Source organism: Megalops cyprinoides, chromosome 16, assembly GCF_013368585.1.
Source record: "Megalops cyprinoides isolate fMegCyp1 chromosome 16, fMegCyp1.pri, whole genome shotgun sequence".
NCBI lineage: Eukaryota > Metazoa > Chordata > Actinopteri > Elopiformes > Megalopidae > Megalops > Megalops cyprinoides.
The window spans coordinates 31,021,552-31,037,671 of record NC_050598.1 but is presented as its reverse complement, the minus strand read 5'-3'; the positions used below and the strand labels follow the sequence as shown (position 1 = coordinate 31,037,671).

General features: G+C 50.9%; 1 protein-coding gene across 1 annotated transcript in view; it reads left to right on the top strand.

Annotated features, from left to right (window-relative positions):
• The window catches only part of nlgn2a (neuroligin 2a), a 104,121-nt gene that overhangs the window by 60,270 nt on the left and 27,731 nt on the right, over nt 1–16,120 (top strand). The window lies entirely within an intron of this gene.

Below are 16,120 nucleotides of genomic sequence, written 5' to 3'. Positions count from 1 at the left end.
GGTGTGTACCCAAGCTGCTGGGAATATTAGGCTGAAGGTGTCGAATCTGGCAGGTTCTCCACAGAGAATATCAGAGAGTGGAGGTGCGATTAGAATCAGTCCTCACCTGCTAAAGGGCGAGTGCATGGAGAAATACCATTTTCCATCTTTCACCTTGACTGGAGAGCAGAGGCGAGATCAGAGATAAGGGCAGCCGTGCTGACTGTGTGTGTGTGTGTGTGTGTGTGTGCAGCTGTGTGCGTGTAAAAAATGTATAAACCCACTTAAGGAAATCTAGGTTACAGCATCAACATGTAGCGAAAGTCTGGCTAGGCTAACGCTGATGGGACGTGACTGAGACGACGTTATCAGGTCAGCCTCCACCTGAGTCACACTCCTTTTTTTTTCAGAGCGTTAAATTACATGTCAGACTTCAAAGTAATTTCGTTAAATGAGAGTGAAGTGAAAGTTCTGTCAGGAACCCCTGTCTGTGTGTTGTCACGATTCCCAGTGCCTCACCTGGGCTGCTAATTATCCAATGACTGTCACGGGGTAAAATTTAATGGTACCTTAGGGTTCACCCCCCCATTCCCCCCCCAGTTCCTGCTTCCACCAGCTCTCTGGTCCTGCCTAAAGGGGGTGTTGTCCTTGCCTACCCCTTCTCCCGTGCTGCCAGCAGGCAGATACCCTGTTCAGATATGGGTCCCCCGAAGGGTTGGTTTTACTCCATGCACCTGAATACATTACATTACATTACTGTCATTTAGCAGACACTCTTATCCAGAGCGACTTACAGTTTTTCCATTTATACAGCTGGATGTTTACTGAGGCAGTTGTGGACTGAGTACCTTGCCCAAGGGTGCAACAGCAGTGCCCCAGCAGGAAATCAAACCAGCAACCTTTCGATTACACGCCTTGCTCGTTACCACTATGCCACACTGCTGCAAAAGTTTAAAAAAGGTGTTTTAATGCTTACCGCATTTTCCTGGTGCTTGATTGAATATGAGTTGTGTGGTGTAGTAATGTAGTGTGTTATACTGTGGTGTAGTGCACCGTTACGTGCCCGCCACAGTTCTCTGACAGTGAGCAATGCTGGCAGCTGCGATGTGGTCCTTTCTCTGCGTGACTGTGTTGGGCAGTGTGACGGTGTCTGTGGACAGTGGGGGGGGGTTGTCTCCGAGAAGGGCCCCTCAGTAGGCCCGCATTCTGCCCGTTTTCCTGGTGAATTATTGATAGGCCGGAGCACAGAGTGGGGCTTTGCAGTGTCACCCTGAACAAAGCGCGTGTGGGCGGGGACAGAGTGTCCTTAAATCAACTGGCTGACGGGGTCAGGCCGGGCGTCCTGCCCTCACAGAGGTGCGGTTTTTTTACAGGTGGAATTTTTTTCCATTCCTCACCTCAAACCCACTGGCAAAGAAAGAAGTGGTGCCCTCACAGAAGGAGAATGTTCTGATCTCTCCTATTCTGGAGACATTTTCAGTGAGGTGGGGTCAAGAGAAGGGACAGAGAGAGAGGGCACAGTAGTGTAACTACTGTAGACTACAGACAGTAAGGGCCAGCAGTGTAACTACTGTAGACTACAGACAGCAATATATATGTGGTGTATATTACAAACAGTAAGGAACAGCAGTCTCTGTGGTGTATATTAGACAGTGAGGAACAGCAGTGTCTGTGGTGGATATTACAGTGTCTGTGGTGTCTGTGGTGGATATTACAGTGTCTGTGGTGGATATTACAGAGAGTGAGGAACAGCAGTGTCTGTGGTGGATATTAGTGTCTGTGGTGGGGTGCTCTCGTCTCGGAGCTGCTCGTCCCCCTCCTCTTCCCCGAATGCTCGCTCCTGCCTGCCTGTGGTTGTTAGCAGCTGTCCCCCGTCTCCGTCTCTGCCTCAGCGTCTCCGTGGCGATGATGCGTGCTGCAGCCCGGTACCTCTCCGGCCTCCGTTTGCCTGACGCAGTGATTTAAACTGTGGCCTGCTGTCACCCAGCACGTCATCGGTTATTAGAGCGATGACCCCGCAGCACTGCACTCAGACAGTCAGGACGTTTGAAAAGGACCTTGCGCTGGGCCTTCCCTCTGCCCTGCCGTTTACATCTTACACAGAGCCGCTGTGATCTCTGCAGCACTGAGGGAAGGAGCTGCCGCTCCAAGCTGCAGACCGCTTCTGCCAAACGGCTCCACGCTGCAGACCGCTTCTGCCAAACGGCTCCACACTGCAGACCGCTTCTGCCAAACGGCTCCACACTGCAGACCACTTCTGCCAAACGGCTCCACACTGCAGACCGCTTCTGCCAAACCCGCTTCTGCCAAACGGCTCCACGCTGCAGACCACTTCTGCCAAACCCGCTTCTGCCAACGGCCCCACTCTGCAGAACGCTTCTGCCAAACGGCCCCACTCTGCAGAACGCTTCTGCCAAACGGCTCCACACTGCAGACCGCTTCTGCCAAACGGCTCCACACTGCAGACCGCTTCTGCCAAACGGCTCCACACTGCAGACCACTTCTGCCAAACCCGCTTCTGCCAAACGGCTCCACACTGCAGACCGCTTCTGCCAAACGGCTCCACGCTGCAGACCACTTCTGCCAAACCCGCTTCTGCCAACGGCCCCACTCTGCAGAACGCTTCTGCCAAACGGCCCCACTCTGCAGAACGCTTCTGCCAACGGCCCCACTCTGCAGAACGCTTCTGCCAAACGGCTCCACACTGCAGACCGCTTCTGCCAAACGGCTCCACGCTGCAGACCACTTCTGCCAAACCCGCTTCTGCCAAACGGCCCCACTCTGCAGAACGCTTCTGCCAACGGCCCCACTCTGCAGAACGCTTCTGCCAAACGGCTCCACGCTGCAGACCGCTTCTGTCAAACCCACTTCTGCCAAACGGCCCCACTCTGCAGAACGCTTCTGCCAAACGGCTCCACACTGCAGACCGCTTCTGCCAAACCCGCTTCTGCCAAACGGCTCCACACTGCAGACCGCTTCTGCCAAACGGCTCCGCACTGCAGACCGCTTCTGCCAGACCGCTTCTGCCAAATGGCTCCACACTGCAGACCGCTTCTGCCAAACCCGCTTCTGCCAAACGGCTCCGCACTGTAGACTGCTTCTGGCAAACGGCTCCGCACTGCAGACTCCTTCTGCCAAATGACTCTCGTGAGGTGTACCTGCTCTGGTTGCAGGTGATATCCTGGGAAACCCTGGTGCTGGTGCTGGAGTAGGAGTTAGTTAAACCAATGCAACAGTGCAGTGAAACAGGACAAAACGTGTTTTGAATGAAATGTTAAGTGTAGGTACTGACAGTCTGTGGTCATTTGAGATCCCTGTGGCACTTATCTCAAGAAGCAGGGGTGTAACCTTGTGTCCTGGCTAATGTCCTAATCTGTCTTTAAGTTTACTAGGCGACATAAATCCCTGCTATCCACCCCAGCTAGTGGTTGCTGGGTGCTCTGGTGCGAAATGGCTGTGGTCCATCTGCAGGGGGGCAGTTGAGGTGAGTTTAAAGGTACAACATTTTGAGATACTTGAAATGGATGAAGAAGGCTATAAAAATGCAGTTTAAGTATTACTGCTAAAAATCAGGGTAAAAGCTGGGCTTTCAGGAGGGAATTGTCCTTAATAATTTGCAAACCCCAACCAAAGTTTCGGCGCTCGGTCTCCAAGGACAGCCGAAATCAGGATGGGCAAGCGCGATGCGTCATGTGACCCAACAGGAGTGTCCTCTTTTATTGTGTGTTCCATTCGGGAGGGTGGGGGGGGGGGGGGGGGGGGGGGGTGACAGGGGACACTGCCAGAGAAACAGAGAGACGGAGCTGCAATTGCAAGGGGGCACAGAACAGGGAGATGAGAGAAAGTATGAGAAAACGCAAAGCTGACTCTCCACCTTTCCCTGCTTCACACCACATGACAGTGGTTGCTTGAGAGACACCAGGGGAGGGGGAGCATGAGAGAGAGAGAGAGAGAGAGAGGGAAAGAGAGAGAGCAAGAGGGAGAGGGAGAGAGAGGCTGCATTGCATGGGGTGCTAAAAATAAAACCAGAGCTGAATTTTAAATTTGCAGTGAAGCGAACATTCATTCAAACACAAACCAAAGCACAATTATACAACAGGGCCACACACACAGATGCACTGCCACACACGGAGCTGGACAGACACACACACACACACACACATGCAGGCACACAAAATGTCCAACATTCTGTTATATTTTCCAGGCGAACACACTCAGTGGTCAGAGGAAGGGATTCAGATTGAGTCTGTTGCGTCGGAGGAAAATGGCAGGCTTTTTTTTTTGGGGGGGGGGGATGATTCTGCCATTCCTTGGACCATTTTCTGACGTGAATATTTCACCAAACACTGGTGCAAAATGAGCCCTGACAAGGTTACGATAAATATTAAGACATGAAAGAAGACCCTTAAAATCCAGACAGGACAGTTTCCATGGCAACCGGCGGAAGAATTGATAAGCACTCCCGACTTGTGAGAAACACAGAGAGAGAAAGGAGTGTGACTTTGAGCGTGAGGGACTATACAAAAAGAAGTGAAAGAGGAAAAAAAGGATGATGGTGGTAACTAGCCCGAGAGCGAGAGCACCCTCTGGCCTGGGGGGTCTGACTGCACCACACCTGTTCCCCCTCTCTGCTCTTCCCCCTGCCCAATCTCCCCCCTGCCGCCGTCTGACCCCCGAAACCCGCGCCCCCTCTCTCCCGCCCTGTGTCTGCGCAGACAGGCCGCAGCTGTGAGAGGATCTTACCCTTTCAGTGACGCTGAGCACCACTGGGTCTGCAGCTGGGGTCTGCCTCTCACACAGCCCCACAACCCCTCAGCCCAGCCCCACACACACACGCATACACACTCACACTCTCACACACACACACTCACACTCACACACACACACACACGCATACACACTCACACTCTCACACACACACACTCACACTCACACTCACACACACACACGCATACACACTCACACTCTCACACACACACTCACACTCACACACACACATCAGTGCACATGTACACACACTTATATACACACACACACTCACTCACACACTTATACACACACACACACACACTCACTCACACACTTATACACACACACACACTCATTCACACACTTATACACACACACACAGCTGCCGCAGCTGTTCTTCTTGAACTCATATCGCTCCCTTTCATTTCTCTATGTATTTATTTACGTATGTATCCTTTTTCTCCCTAAGTTTGATGCTGCAGCTTTTCAGAAACCGGCTGCCTCTCAGCAGGCTCCCCCTCCCCACCCCACCCTGCCTGCACACATTACTCCCAAATAATTACGCCAGGCATTAATTGCCCTCTGCGTCCGTGGCAGGTTATCAGGCACAGCGCAGCAGCGTCACGCGCCGGAGTGACATATGGCACCGGCGCTAACGAGGCGGAGTCACAGCCCAGTGCCGGTCAGCAGTCACCCTGCAGCTTACAGCTGAGTGAAGGAGAGAGCTCTCCACACCCTGACCACCGATGTGATACCTGTTTCAGGAGGCTCGTTTAGGGGCTCGTTCAGGGCCTTCTCCTCTCGTCTTTTCCTTTCTGTCCTCTCTTCTTCCTGTGCGCATGTGAACGTGAGTGTTTCACGTGTGCATTTCGCATGAGCATTTCTCGTGAACGTTTGCTCACTCCTCGGAGCCGCCTGCTTTGCGCGGCGCTGCGGCGTTCCTCGGATGCAGCTGTTCGGACTAATTAACTAATTAAGTGGTGAATCTGAAGAGAGCTAACCCACTGCCAGTCAGTCCGGCTCGATGCTGCCTTGTTAACCTTGCAGGAGAGAGTGGAAGCACTGCTTCCGCGGCTTTTTCTGCAGTTATCCGACGCTTTACCGCAACGGAGCTCTGGAGAAAAAAAACAGACCTTTCACTCTACAGGCCAGAAACAAATTGGCCTAATTGGGTTCCTAATCTAAGTGAGAGTTCATTTGATGTGTTATCTGTTTTACCTCTGTACACAGCGAGCGCCACAGAGCTGACTCACGTGCACGGCTCTCGTGCACGGCTCTCTCCGGAAGACCGGGACGATCTCCCTGGCGTGTCAAGCAGCCGTGATCACAGGCACCCGTGTGACCGGGCGTGTGAAGAGCAGCAGATTTCACACTCTTTAATGGTTCACCGTTTCGTCTCGTCTTTACCTGTCCTGACTTCCCCTCCACTGTGTGTGGTAATAAGCCCATGACCTTAACGCGTGCCTGTCACTCACTGCTGCCGTGACGTGGTAGAGGGATTGTAAAGTGGTGAGAATGTGTTAGCCAAGTGCAAAGCCCGTCTGCAGTCTGAAGTCATCTCTCCTTCTGATCTGTGGTCCTCCAAAATGTTCATAGTGTTCAAAGTGTTCATAGTGGTCAAAGATGGTTGTAGGTTTGAACCCCAGGCAGTGCTGTGGTACCTGTGAATGAGGCTCTGGACCTGAACTGCTCAGGTGAATTGATCATTTGAATGCGATGTAAGTCATCTGGAGAAGGACTAGAATTGAAGACAAAAGTTGTTGTTAGTGCAGGACTGAGAGAGAGAGGGAAAATCTCTCTGATTGCATTGATGGATAGCACCGCCAGGTCAGCTGGCATGGGGCATTAAAGGCAAGTTAACGTGGAGTATTACAGTGGAATTATTTTTCTATAACGCGTGTGTGGTTCTGGAAGCGAGTTGGTGTGGATGACTGTGTACAAATCACCCTGGCTTTGGATTCTGGCCGCTGTGCCAAGTTTTTACATTGTTATTTCAATGCTTGCCCTTTTTTCAGTCTGATTTCGAGGCAGAGCTCTCTTTAATGCAGCATTCTTCCCTTTTTTGTCGTTGTGGCCAGGTCAGGTAGCTTGTTTGTATGTGTGAATTGCCTGTGTTCTTCTCATGTTACACAGCTTCACAGGAACAGGCAGCTTGGCATGTTTGTTTTTTATTATTCATAAATCACAGGATTTCTTATTCATGTAGTATATACATCTAATGCCATACAGCCTGGAATGTGACTGAAATTATTAATGTATATAATTCGTGCGGGTGGGAGAAAACTGATGAACCATCTAAATTTAAGTCTAGTGGGATTTCCCAGTGAACCTATGGTAATACTCTTAGTGGAGTCTGAAATATGTGTAAGATTCTGGCTTGCATTTCAAACTTAGACTCAGACTAAGCATGTAAGACTTTGATCTGTGCATAAGATTTTAAACAGTAAGACTCTAGCTTTGTTTAGGACTTTCTGTATAAGATTCTAAACACTTAGTAAGATTCTGAGCCTTGTGTAAGACTTATATGTGTGAGATTCTTAACAGATAGTAAGATTCTAGGCTTTGTGTTAGACTCCAAACAGTAAGGTTCTGTGCTTTGTGTAAGACTTTGAGCTATTTGTAAGATTCTGATCTGTAAGACTCTGAACTTTGTGTAAGACTTTAATCTGTGCATAAGATTCTGAACAGTTAGTAATATTCTGGACTTTGCATAAGACTTGGAGCTGTGTGCAAGGTTCTAAACAGTAATATTCTGAGCTGTGAGTATCTGAGTGGTTCGCTGTGTGTGCATTCATACCGCAGAGTACAGTCAGCACTGAAGATTTGTGAAATGAAGCAGCAGACAGGGATAACCTTGAAAGAGGCATTCCTATGGTTACTGTGAGTGTCTGTGTCTGCAGATGATGTCATAGGCCGAGCCATAGTCATTCCTCGGGTTTTCCCAAGAGGCTGCAAATGCATTCACTTGCACACAGCCAGAGAGCTTTGTCCTAATGACATATGTGCAGCCTTTTTGGCACTAGTCTGACCATTTCTTTCATTTCATTGTTATCTATTGCCAAATTAAAAGCCTTTCAGTTCAGGGATTGCCTCCTTCTTTCCTTATTGGTGATTTTTGTCAATAATAATGCAAGAGATCCTTCATTATTGTTATTGACACTGACTTCAACATTTTTTTACATCTCCAGTATTGGAGATTAATTAACTTGTGGAGCCAGTTAATTATGCAGTATCAAAGTTTTTTGAGGTCTTGACATATTTATTTCGATTATTTAATTTGATGTAGCCTTGGTAACCAGCAAACTTCAACACCAGCTAGCTAAATTTGTATGAGTAATTTATAGAGCAAGCTACAGTTTGGTAATGTGTCAAGATGTGCCCGTCGGCTGCCATCTTAATATCAGATGTGATGGAGCGCATTGTGGTCTTTCAGTTCCTCTGGATAGAAGATGTTGCTTTTACACTACATTTTGTAGGACGTTATTGGATAGTTTCATAGCGTGATATGGCATGCTACTTCTGTTGTCTTCAGATGCTTTCTCTGTCGGACACCTTTCTTCCCATGGGTCACAGGGAATGCTGGGAGTGTCTTTGAGGGTGGGAGACCGAGGGTCACTCCCGCCCTCCTGATTTTCGCCGTGGCCCAACCTGAAGCAGCTCGGGAGACAGTCCTGCCCTTTGGCTGTTATGCCAGGCTGTCGGAGTGCATTGGAGAGACGGCTCCCCCGTGTCCAGGGGCTCCCCACACGGCTGCTTCCCTGTGCGTGCGTCCTTCCTCCTCCTCTGCCCCTGCGTGTGTGGGCGTGCCCGTCCCTGACTGCGCCGGCCCCTGTCTCCCCGCATCGGGTGTCCTGATTGGCCTGTCTCTATCCCTCCATCTCCATCACGCCAGTCCATCCATCTCTCCTGCCTGTTTTCCGGTTCACCTGTCCATCTCGCCTTGGCCTCCCCCTCTCTGCTTTACTCGTCCCAAGCAAACAGCACATCCCTAATCCCCCGGAACATCTGTCTCTGTCTGCCTTCGTCCACAGCGCTCTCTCCATCCATCCGTCTCTCCCTCCTTCATCTCATCTATCACCGTTTCCTCTCCTTTAGCCGTTTCCCTGTCCGGTCCTCTCTCCCCCGACCGCTCCACAGAAACCCCACCTCTCCCCGGAGCTTCCGTCTGCTCCCCAAACCTCACCCTGTAATTACCCACTGTCTTTCCCAATTAATCACCCCTGCAGTGACTCGCCCGCGAACGACCCCCCCCCCTCCACCTGCACCACACCAAATAATCGCTTCCTCTCCACCCACTCCGCCCCCTTTCTTCAAAATATCTACCCCCTCTTCTCCAATAACTCCTCCAACTAGAAATGCTCTGCGCAGCCCTGCGCTGTCACACTTCCCACAGAGAGCAACCCCTGCCCCTGCTTGCAGCGGTAGGTTGTGAGGGCACTGGGTGATGTCCAACAGTGGGTTGTCAGTTTGCGCTCAGGACCGGTGCCGGCGCGGAGGGGGTCCTGACACAAACAGGTGTCTGACAGCCAAGAATAGCTGCTAGCCTGGGACAGCGCTAAGCTTCCTGTCGTCAAATTACATTAGGCGCTCTTTATCGCCGGCCGTCCTGTCCCGTTACACTGAGTGACAGAGCACTGGTGTGGAATAGCCGCCGCCAGAGAGACAGAGTGCTAATGCGCTTTTCACTCTCCAACCACGTCCTGACGCACATGCACAGAGACACACACGCACAGAGACACACACAGACACACACACACACACACACACACACACACACACACGCACACACCACACACACACACGCACACACACATACACACACATACACACACCACACACACACACTCACACACACACACCCACACACACACACACACACACACACACACACACACACACACACACACGACACACACACGTGCATGCACACAGGCACACACTCACACACATACACACACATAGGCACACACACACACACACACACACACATACACACATACACACAGACACACACACACACACCACACACACACACACACACACACATACACACACATACACACACACAGACACACACAAACACACACACACTCACACACACACACACACACACACACACACACACTCACACACACACACACACACAGACGCACACACACACACACAGGCACACACATACGTGCATACACACACACACATACTCAGACGCATACACACACATAGGCACACACATAAGTGCATACACACACACACTGACAGTTTTGAGAGATTGAATCTCTGATAGACAGCCCCTGAATCCCCCTCCCTGCTCATCCCTCTGTTAGGCACAGTGATGTCGGGGAGGGCGTTAGGTTCCTTTCCAATGACACCCGCACACACTCCCTCCCTCGCTCCCCCCCTCGCTCCCCCCCCCTCGCTCCCCTCCTCGCTCCCTCCCTCGCTCCCCCCCTCGCTCCCCCCCTCGCTCCCCTCCTCGCTCCCTCCCTCGCTCCCTCCCTCGCTCCCCCCCTCGCTCCCCCCCCTCGCTCCCTCCCTCGCTCCCCTCCTCGCTCCCTCCCTCGCTCCCTCCCTCGCTCCCCTCCTCGCTCCCTCCCTCGCTCCCTCCCTCGCTCCCTCCCTCGCTCCCCTCCTCGCTCCCCTCCTCGCTCCCTCCCTCGCTCCCCCCCTCGCTCCCCCCCTCGCTCCCTCCCTCGCTCCCTCCCTCGCTCCCCTCCTCGCTCCCTCCCTCGCTCCCCCCCTCGCTCCCTCCCTCGCTCCCTCCCTCGCTCCCTCCCTCGCTCCCCTCCTCGCTCCCTCCCTCGCTCCCCCCCTCGCTCCCTCCCTCGCTCCCCCCCTCGCTCCCTCTGCTGACAGTGAGCTGGGTTCTGCTGCTGTTGGGGGGCAGAGGGTGACCTGCAGGCGTGTGTGTGTATGTGGGGGGGTGTCAACAACCCCAGAATGGAACAGATTCCACTCCCTGATAAGATCTCTCAGGATCGATAGCTCTGATCGAGCGAGGGAAAGCCAGACTAGAAGAGATTGCGAGAATGCGAGCATACCCCCAACCCCCCCACCCCTGCACCCCTCCAGTTATCTCATCCCCCCCGCATCGGGGCCTGCTGCGGGGGGGGGGGGTACGCTGCCAGCCCCTGTCAGAGCCGCTAGCTGCAGACACCGGGGTCAGAAACGCGAGATAGGGGCCCAGTTGGCACCCAGCGATGGCCTGTGGAGCCGCCTGAGAGCGTATCAACCCGGGACTCTCATCACACCCCAGTGCTGTCAGAGGTCCTCTCTCCGCAGCAGCCTGGCAGAGATACAGCAGATCCCAGACTGCCTGGTGACAGAGGCTCCCTTTCCCCATTACATTAAACTATTGTCATTTAGCACAGAGCAACTTACATAGGTTACAGTTTTTACATGTCATCCATTTATACAGCTGGATGTTTACTATGGGTTTAGTACCTTGCCTAAGTGTACAACAGCAGCGCCCAGCAACCTTTTGGTTATGAGCTGCACTGCTCTTCTGCCAATCAGATGCAAGGAGTGACTGTGTCAGGGGTTCCACGTCCTCCTCAGAAGCCGCAGCAGGGAGCAGCTTTCGGACGAGGGAGGAGGCAGGGGGTGTGAAGCTCCATCTGCGTCTGGCGGGGCGCGCTGCTAACCGGGGGGGGCCTCCAGCATTTGTCCCGTTTGCGCTCGGCACCCCGCAGACTCTCGCGCTTCTCGTGCGTGACTTGCCTGATTACCTGTGACGTGATTTCTGAAACCATCCCCTTTAATGAGATCCAGAAGACAGATGCTGTCTCTGGTGGGCCACCCTCACCCGGGCGTAACCCGCAGCTGTTCAGCTTCCAGAGACACCCCCCTCACCCTCCTTTGTCCCCCCCCCGGAACAGATGCAGCGAAACTCCAGCCTCCTGGCGTTGTTCTGCAGACAAACGTCTATGCGGACTGTGTAACGTAAACCTTGATTTCTCACACTGGCTGTTAACAGATACTCTCTGGAGTCGCTCAGGTTAAGTTTCCTGCTAAAAGCTACATCTTCAGAGCCTCACCCGTGAAGTGGGTCTGCAAGTTCTTGCTACAAGTTCAGGTCTCAAAATCACACACCCTACAGTTTTGCAAACCCTGTTCCTCCCTTTGGTCCTCTTTTATTTCTGTTTTATTTCTGTTCCTCCTGGCTACCTCTTCTTGATTGCTTGCTGTGGTCAGCAGTAGTGGTGTGCTCCTTGGTGTTCGTCTCCTTGGTTTTAGCCCCGTCAGGAACAATAGTCTTCCAGAGCCTGTAGGCTCCTCCCACAGCTACAGGAAGCCTGTGCCAGAGTGCGGACTGAGATGCCACGCTTAGTTATTGGCTTTTTATTTACCATTTACTCAAAATGATAAAAATGATCACGGAAGGCTACCCTACCGACTGCAGTGGAAAAGCGTGATAGTGAGTCAGCCTGGTTCCAGCTCTGCAGTGGAAAAGAATCATAATGAGCCAGCCTGGTTATATCTCTGCTGTGAAAGGAAGGATAATAACTTCGTAGCTATCATGTTCTCACAGTCTAATCTGCACCCTTGTCTGATCTAAGATCGGTGTGCCTTCAGACACATACAGTGTAATCTGCACTTTGGCCTGACCTCAGGTCAGTGTTTCCTCACACGCACGGTGTGACAGTCACTCCCTGTGTATTTTAATATGAGCTGCAAACGCTCGGGTCATGTGGTGTCCGTAAAGTCTCCACTTTGTCGTAGATCATTTGATTAACTTCTTCAAAACAACCATATTGATCCTCAGTTTAATTTCCCTGTAAAACACTCTCTAATGGGTCCCGAGTGGCTCAGTCAGCAGGGCATCTGTGTTGAGTGCAGACTGGGCCCTACAGCCCGGGTTCAAAACCAGACAAGTCGTTTGGCAGTAATGACAGAGAGCCCACATCCAGTAGGATAAGTTTTATTCATTCTGGGGATGGGCAGGTGGGCCAGGTCCTCCTCGCCTCACTCACTCTCCTCTAGTTAGCACCCACCGCAGTGTGGTGCATTGTGGGACTGTTGTGCAAAATATATCTGTTGGTTTGCATGAGAGCATGTTGGAGTGTATCTCACTCTTGTGAAACTGCCCTGTCATGGTGAGAGTAATCTAATATGCAACTAGAAGAGAGAAATGCATAAAAAGCACAATTATCTGCGCTGAACAAAGACTTACTTTCAGTATCTTAACTATGGTACTATGGTGCATTCATACATGGTTGCTTTGATTATTGCTGTCCTACATTGATATGTTGTTTCCTGGCAGCATACCGGTAGTTAATACTGTTTGATGTTTAACTATTAAGAAGTATCAACCAGAGATCAGAGATCATCTGCTAATGTTGGCGTGTGTGGCCAGCATCTTAAATATGACTGCTGATAGGGCTCAGCTGTACCTGAAAACTTTAAAGGCATATGTAAATCAAATATGTAAATGAAAGTGGAAGCTGTCCAATTAGGTGTGTGCCTACGTGTTCTCCCTTTGAAGGCATATGTAAATGCAGGCGGAAACCGTCCAATCAGGTGCTGGTGTGCATGCTCTCCCTATGTGTCCTCAGCAGGCCAGGCTGGGCGACGGTTCGAGGGGGTTTGGTGGGAGTAATTTCGTCCTCTGTGCCCCTCGTTACTGCCTCTCGGACTCCTCCTCCTGCTCTCCTTTTGGCGGTCCTAACGAGCATTAATTATGAATCCTCCCGGATGAGCAGGGCTGCGGTCGGCTGAGCAAGCTCAGTCTGCACGCGTTGCCATGACGAGTGGCCACCCCCCCCCCCCCCCCCCCCCCCCCCCACAGCAGAACGAGATTCCATCCTCTCTTTATTCATTTGCCCTGTTACGCCACGGGGGGCAGGAGAACGCGAGAGCCTGTGAAAATAATGACCCTGTGTGATTATCGGGACCCTCGTCAGCCCGACTCCCACGCGCCCCGAGCCTGCACGGCCACAGGCCCTTCGGCGCGGGTTAGCAGGTCTTACACTGTGAGTGGCACGTGTCAAGAAATCCACACTTTCTTGTACAGCTGTACGTTTTTTCCGTACCCTCTGTGTATTTATTGAGAGTAATGTAGGCAGAGTGCCTCGCTGGAGGGGCCAATGGCAGGAATTGAACGTGCAACCTTTGGGCTTTGGCACAGTTCCCCAGCCGTTGTAGCGCCCTCCCACCCAGGTCCTCACGGCTGAGGAGGGCGACGGGGGGAGAGCTTTGGCTTGAGATCTGGATTGAATAAATATGTATAATCATCGCAATGGTGATGATCTTCCTCCACTTGCCATACGAGTGTTACTCACCAGAAGAGCATCGCAGACACTCAGACACATACTGCTAGCACGAGGACATTCGCGCGGCGCTCCGGCGTGTCATTTAGCAATAATGTCGCTTTGTTTTTCTAACTCCGCGGCCACATTGAGAGAATATTGAATGAATGGAAAGTGTGCCAGTCACCAGTCAGACATAATTTTCTTATTTTAAAAACGTCTGTAGTAACGATGCCCTGAATGTCTGCACTAATAAAATTTCAGTGGTACCGGAATGACAGCGTGCTGTGCTCGTGTTATTAGAGACGTTCTGTATACGGAGCAGATATTAAGTTCCATGTGCCTCGTGGTGAGACTTCTGTATCTGCCATTGTTGAAGCCACATTCAGATTTTCTGTCTCTCGTAAACGTTTTTGAAGGGGTGCGATCTAAAACAGGTCATCCATCACTGGCACAGTGCCGCTGACAGCGCCGGAACCTCCCGTCACCTCCCAGATAAAACAGTCAGGAGGACGGAAGGAATACAGGAGCTGAACATCTGGTCATGATGTAGAATATCTGTGTCTTTCTGCTGTGGAAATAAAAAATCCTTTCAGAACGTCACTGAATTTTAGATTCAGAGATTCTACAAACCCTCTTTGCTGCCACTAATGACAAGGGTATTCAAAATAAAATATGACATTCTGTCATTCTTACTGGCGCCCTGAAAAAAGCTATTCAAAGTCAAAAACATTTTCATAAAAACAGCAATCAGGAAATATTGTTCAGGGTTAATTTCCATCCATGTTTAACAGTCTGATTTGGATGTGTCTGATAATCTCTGAGGTGAGAATATCCACTACCCTTTGTGTAGCCGTGTGCTGTTTGTGTTAATGGGATCTTCCATCTAGACCTGAGGCTAAACAACGTTTGATTGTGGCTAGAGTTTAATTATCATCTTCGCTGGGAAATAAAAGCTGATTTTGAAAATTAGCCAGAATATGAAGCCCTCCAGGACCAGGATTGAAGACAACTGTCAGATACAATTTCCACGCTGTCATGAAGTATGTGTGCAGTCATACACCATCATTAAGCTGTCATGTGCCATGTCATCACCAGATCATATTCCGTATCTGCGTTGTCTTATGCCTGCTGCACACTCTCATACCAGCTTTACAGTGTTTCACACCATGTCTTCGCTAATAATATTTTTACACCATACGTCATTGTATGCGTGCGTGAGTGTGTGTGTGTGCGCGCGTGTGTGTGTGTGTGAGAGTGTGTGTGAGTGTGTGTTTGTGAGAGAGCGAGACAGAGAGAGAGAAAAAAAAAAGACTGCTTAGTGGTAGTTAGCCGTCCCTCATTTAAATATGTGGTTTGCGGATAAAATGTAATGAAACACACTTTTCTCTTATCACCCCTCCTAAAGCGCTGTGCGTGGCATCGTGCGCCTCAGTCAGACAATGCCTACACGCCGCCTTTGTCAGCGTCCCGTCTCCGCCTCCCGCCGTTCTCTCAGCGTTGCCCTAACGTTGCGGCACCCTTATTATCAGTACCCTTAATTCACCATCCCTCCTAGGTTGCAGGTTTTCTTGTCTAAGGCAGTTTAGATGTGCTCGCGATTTGCTTATCACGAGATGGGAGCTGGGGAGAGAGAGGCGAACAAGATTAGGGAGCGGTGGGAGAAGGGGGGGGGGGGGGGGGGGCAGGAGTTGGAAGGCTGTTCCGACTGCTTCCCTTTATCAGCATGAGAACGTGGTGACATCAGCGCAGATTTCCACACAGATTGACGTCTTGTTCACACCCTCCCCCACTCCGCCATAAATGTATTATTTATCTATTTGTTGTGTGAGCTTGTGATTCATGACTCTGCCATTCCTTTCCACAACACACTGATCGATGTTTTACCCACCCAACCTATGGTTGTTAGAAGCGGGAAAAAAAATGAAACGGGAAATGTGTTTTACAAACAGCCCAATTTCTTTTAAAGAGATTATTACAAGGCATCAGCATCACTGATATTACCAGCCGTTATTACCAAAATTTATTTACAAATTATTTCATTCAGAATTTTGTGGGGAATTTACAGCCATTTTGACATTGTGTGTGTTTTTTTTCTCTACATTTACCTGTATTCATTTGGTAGATGCTTCTATCCAATGCGACTT